This window comes from Carica papaya, chromosome 3 (genome assembly GCF_054855325.1).
Source record: "Carica papaya isolate Zhongbai chromosome 3, ASM5485532v1, whole genome shotgun sequence".
In the NCBI taxonomy this organism is placed as follows: Eukaryota; Viridiplantae; Streptophyta; class Magnoliopsida; order Brassicales; family Caricaceae; genus Carica; species Carica papaya.
The window spans coordinates 5251869-5257868 of NC_142311.1; the positions used below are offsets into that span (position 1 = coordinate 5251869).

Below are 6000 nucleotides of genomic sequence, written 5' to 3' on the forward strand. Positions count from 1 at the left end.
CTATTATTATTATTATTATTAAAATTAAATTATGTCAGGCTGAGCCTAAATTTTAAATTTGAGATGTTACAGGGTATGAAGTAGACTATCGACTTTATAAGCCTTTTGAGATGTGTAGATCATCAATCCAATATGTCAACTTGAAATGTGTGACTTTTGATATGCCAAATTGCTTGATCAATATAATATGGCTGACTTTAAATGTACTGGTAACTTAATTAACGTCATTTAGTATGACATTAGATGATATTTAGTTGGTATATTCCGTACAATATGATTAATTGATTAACTGTGTAAACCAATTTACACTTACTGTCTTGGTTATTATGCCCTTTCTTTTACAAAGAGGATAGAGTTTCCGCCCTTACTAGTCCTTTAAGGGCCCAAAAAAAATAAAAAGAAAAAGGAAATAATAAATTAATCAACCGTGTGAACATGTCTACAAATTATATACCCAGGTCTTAAGTTCCAGCTAGCTGCGAACTAAATTGTATGTATATACATGTATGTATTGGTCGGCCGGCTACATAAATATAAAAAATATAGACATAGATACATATATGGGAGAGGGTCGTTGAAATTTGATATGTAAATTAGTAAATATTAGTTTTTTAATTTCATTACATATGTGTCAATATATCGTTTTCATGGAAATTCTATCTTGTGTTTTCACAAACAACTCCCACCTTCTTTTTTTTTTTTCTCTACTAACTAGCTGCTGGGAATTTCTTTCTGTTTATACATGTTAGGGATCTGGACGGGAATTGCTTCTATAATCCTCACACTTAATTTTTTTTTTTAATGCAGCATATGGATTAATACGTATATATAATTAATTAATCAGATAAATATATAGCATTATTCCCAAAGTAATTACTATTTAAATCATGGGCGAGACAAGTTAATATAAAATCAAAGTGGATTTTATTGATTGGTTGTTAGCCTCCATTTGGTGAACATGCAACCACTATGTCAACGTCTAAAACAAGGAATTTTAATTAAAAGTAGAAAATAATTAAAATTTAGTTTAGGATAAAGTTGATATAAGAATCAATTACCCTTCTGAAATTAATTAAGAACTTCTATTGTGCTTGGAAAGAGTTAATAGATTGTAATTTTTTATAGAAAAATATATATATATGTATAGCATTAATCATTTGGCAGCCACATATTAATAATAATATAATTTCATATCGTAAATATACGTAACATGCACAATTTATAATTAGAACTCACTCTCTTCTTTAAAAAAAGTACAATTATGTACTTATGATCTAGTCGCAAATATACAAAATTTGAGAAAATATGTCATCTAATAAATTAATAATTTATCTTTATTATATTGAAATATTTTATCATTAAATAATAAAAATTATGTCATACAGTTGATAAATATACTAAATTCTATAATTGCAAATAATATAAAAAAAAATAATTTTATTGTATGTACGGCTGATATCTTTCGAAACAAAGAGACCATAGTAAGAAGGAGGGAGTTGGGATGTTTCCTCGTACCAACTGGGTGGATAGATAAAGCATATTGATGTAAGTATTGTCCTTTTAACTTTTTGTTTTTTGGTAAAAGAAAACTAAATGGAGTTCTTAGAGTGATTGATTGGATTTAAATGTTGTATCCCCATAATAAAAGACTACGTAGCTATACCCAGTTAGTAATTTGATCGAAATTCTTGATTTCCATGATTAACTAATCAGTAAATTCCACGTTAAGGACAAACTATCAACAATGTTGTCTATGAAAAAATATTGACAGTGATTATAAACAATAACATATATATATATATATATTATATAACAATTATCATTAGAAATAATAACATAGTTAGATGTTTGAATAAGAAATGCTCAAATATTCGTCTGTCACCAAGTAAGAAATATCTATACAAGTTTAAAACGTAGCTGTTACTTGCTTGAATAAAAAGATGTTAAATCATAAAATACTATTTTATTTTTTTAAATATCAATAATTTAATAAAAACACATAATCTCATTAACTAATTCGGTATAATGAAAAATTAAAAGCTACCTTACATTCACTGATTTTACTGTTAGATTTCAAGTTTATTTTCATCTGTAAATATAACTCATACTATATATTTTATCACGTACTGTATCATGTGTTATTTTTTTATTGAATGTATTAGTTTCAATCACATTTAAAAAAAATATTATTTACTTACCTGTTAGATGTTAGAAAATAAGGAGAAAATATCAACAATGTTATGGAAAAAATTAGACAGTGACAACAACATATATATAAATGACAGTGAGAATAAACAATAGCATATATATATATATATATGCATATGCATATAGTATAAATGACAACAAAGCAATTTGCAGAGGCGTTGACCCACGAATGTAGACGCAATAAAGAAAAAAGAAGAAATTAATAAAATGAAAACGGAAGAGCATATGCTGTAGTAGATACCGGAGTTGAAATTTCTGGGCACTCAGAGTGTTAGCTTTTAAATACTCGACCAATACTCTCTTCTGTCTCTCCATCCCCAACAAAATCATCTCCTCCACTTCTCTCCCTCCTTCATCACCAATTAACTCAACAACCAGGTAAGTTTCTTTTCCTTTCTCTGAGTTAATTATGGAAATATAGGTAAACGTATTTGTATATGGCGTTTGATTGCATGCAAATGGGTTTTGTTTTGTTTGGGATTGTAAGAAGAACAATTAGAACCTCTTGGAAATTAAAGTAGATCGCAAGTGGAATCTCTCCTATTCATCACTTTTTTTCTTTTAAGAAAAATATAAAGTTATAACGATTGTTGTTTGTAGGTTTCTTTTCATTTGTTAACTCAAAGGATGATGATCAGAATCCATAATTCCATCACTCTCTCTCTCTCTTTCTCGCTCTCTTTTTCTCTCTTTCTCTTTTTTTTTCTTTTCTTTTCTTTTCTTTTTTTTTTTTTTTTTGCTTTCTCTTAAAAAATTTCATGCACGTACGTATTCACTTCTTTGTTTTTAACTTCACTGTCTCCTTCTAACTAATAAAGCCATTCTAATCACCTTCTCTTTTATAAGCGCACACACACATATATATCTGTCCATTTATACATGACTCTTCCTTATCTTTGGCCAATTTATCTAACTCCTTAAATATATATATATATATATGCATGAATTTAGTCTACGAACATACACTAATATGTTTTCCAAGTGTATATCATGCATCATTTTCCACACAGGTATACAATATTGAAATAATCAAGATAAACAAGAAGACCATGAAAAAAATTAGTTTTGAGTATATAGATGTCGCACATGGGGCGGAGTGCCCAGAAAACAAGCAAATTAGAACTAGCTTTGCTTAGCAAATAATATTTTTTTATCGAGGACTTTAATTCAACAAACGATAAGGATTATTTTTTGTACCAATATAATATTTCAGTTCATTCCTAAATTATAATATTGAATTAAAATATATTAAACCATAAAAATAAGAAATTATAAAAGATGGTTGTTGATCCATCAATTCCATCATCATAGGTAAGCAAATTTTAAAAAGAGAAAATATCCTAAAAGAAAACTGAAACGGCTCTTTTGTATATGTATATGTATATGTATATAGTATTCTCTGTGTTTAATAATTTGTGAAATTGTGAATCAATTTTTAACACGTAAGAAGTTTAGTTTAGAAGTCCATATGTCATCGTCCAACAAAAAATGAGTAAATTAGCCATAGATTTCCAGTCCTGCTAGTTTTAAAATTAATCTAACTTATTTCTTAATATTTTGAATACATAGAAGACTAGATAACTCTAATTTGACCGACTAAAATGCTCTTTTGCTTTGGTTAAGAGCACTCTATTTTCATTACTTTTTATAAAAAATTTTCCAAAAAAATCATTTGTGCTTTAAGATTTTTTAAGATTCCTTCTTTTATATCCAGAACTTCTTTTTTTAATAATTCGGAATTTAACCTTTAAAATTATAGTAACATTTAATGGCTTAATCGTACAAATATCCGTAGGTGGTCCCTGGAGGGAGACAATTACGAAATTTTAAGAATGGCAGGACAGCTAGGAGTGCTTAATGCACTGGATGTAGCCAAGACGCAATGGTACCATTTCACGGCCATCGTCATTGCCGGAATGGGTTTCTTCACCGACGCATACGATCTCTTCTGCATCTCCCTCGTCACCAAACTCCTTGGCCGCATATATTACCACAAGGACGGTGCGCCAAAACCAGGCACCTTACCTCCAAATGTCTCAGCCGCCGTCACTGGCGTGGCCTTTTGTGGAACTCTAGCCGGCCAGCTCTTCTTCGGCTGGTTAGGTGACAAAATGGGACGCAAGAAAGTTTATGGCATTACCCTTATTCTCATGGTTGTATGCTCTCTTGCTTCCGGACTTTCCTTTGGGAGCTCTGCAAAGGGTGTCATGGCCACTCTCTGTTTCTTCAGGTTCTGGTTAGGTTTCGGCATTGGTGGCGACTACCCTCTTTCCGCTACCATCATGTCTGAATATGCCAACAAGAAGACTCGAGGAGCGTTTATATCTGCCGTTTTTGCCATGCAAGGGTTTGGGATTTTGGCTGGTGGGATTGTGGCTCTCATCGTCTCAGCTTCCTTTGATCATGCTTTCAAAGCACCAACCTACGAGCAAGACCCTATAAAATCGACTGTGCCTGAAGCTGATTTTCTCTGGCGTATAGTTCTCATGTTTGGTGCTATCCCTGCGGCTTTGACTTATTACTGGCGAATGAAAATGCCGGAAACTGCCCGTTATACAGCTCTCGTTGCTAAAAATGCCAAACAAGCAGCTGCAGATATGTCCAAAGTCTTGAATGTTGATCTTGAAGCGGAGGAAGAAAAAGTAGCCAAGATAACTATAGATCCAAAAAACTCTTATGGATTATTCACTAGACAATTCTTGAAGAGACATGGGCTTCACTTGCTTGGCACCACGTCAACCTGGTTCTTGCTTGACATTGCATTTTACAGCCAAAATCTTTTCCAGAAAGATATCTTCACCGGCATCGGTTGGATTCCTCCGGCAGCCACCATGAACGCTGTTCATGAAGTTTACAAGATTGCAAAGGCACAAACTCTAATTGCCCTTTGCAGTACCGTACCCGGATACTGGTTCACCGTGGCTTTTATAGATATCATAGGAAGATTCACGATTCAATTGATGGGTTTCTTCTTCATGTCAGTTTTCATGTTTGCCCTGGCTATACCATACAAACACTGGACAGAGAAAGAAAATAGAATTGGGTTTGTCGCAATGTACTCGTTGACCTTCTTCTTTGCCAATTTCGGACCCAATGCTACCACATTTGTTGTGCCGGCGGAAATTTTTCCGGCAAGGATCCGGTCAACTTGCCACGGGATATCGGCGGCCGCCGGGAAAGCTGGGGCCATTGTGGGTGCGTTTGGTTTCTTGTACGCTGCGCAGAGCAAGGACCCAACAAAGACAGAAGCCGGTTACCCTCCTGGGATTGGGATTAAGAACTCCCTCATCATGCTGGGTTGTATCAATCTGGCCGGCATGTTATTTACTCTGTTGGTGCCGGAATCCAAGGGTAAATCACTTGAAGAGTTGACTGGTGAGAATGAAGAAGTCAATGAGGAGACCCAGAAGGAGGAAGCTCCTAACAGGACAGTTCCTGTTTGACTTTTGACAAACCCTACATACTGCTCATTATCTACTGCTTCTTCTTTCGAGTTTTAATTGTCACAAATTCATCCTCTTCCAATACTTTGGTGTTATGTGTTCATATATATATATATATAATGTGAGACTAATTTCTTATATATTTGAATTTTGTCCAAAAATATTCAAATTTCCTCGTAACTAAAATTTCCAGATTTTCAATTAAATTGTATTTGCGTGTTAATATTGTCCAAAACTAATTAGAAAATAACTTATGTGACAATTAAAAATTCTAGAACTTATAAGAAGCAAGAAATCAAAAATTAAAATTCAATTCTCTTATAACTAGAATCCAAATTTATAATTGAAA

General features: G+C 32.8%; 1 pseudogene across 1 annotated transcript; it reads left to right on the plus strand.

Annotated features, from left to right (window-relative positions):
* Positions 1 to 2405: 2405 nt before the first annotated feature.
* On the plus strand, positions 2406 to 5793 carry LOC110815917 (low affinity inorganic phosphate transporter 1 pseudogene; annotated as a pseudogene). Its single transcript, XR_015817614.1, has 2 exons — positions 2406 to 2586; positions 4004 to 5793. The product of XR_015817614.1 is annotated as a low affinity inorganic phosphate transporter 1 pseudogene (transcript).
* The last annotated feature ends 207 nt before the right edge of the window (positions 5794 to 6000 follow it).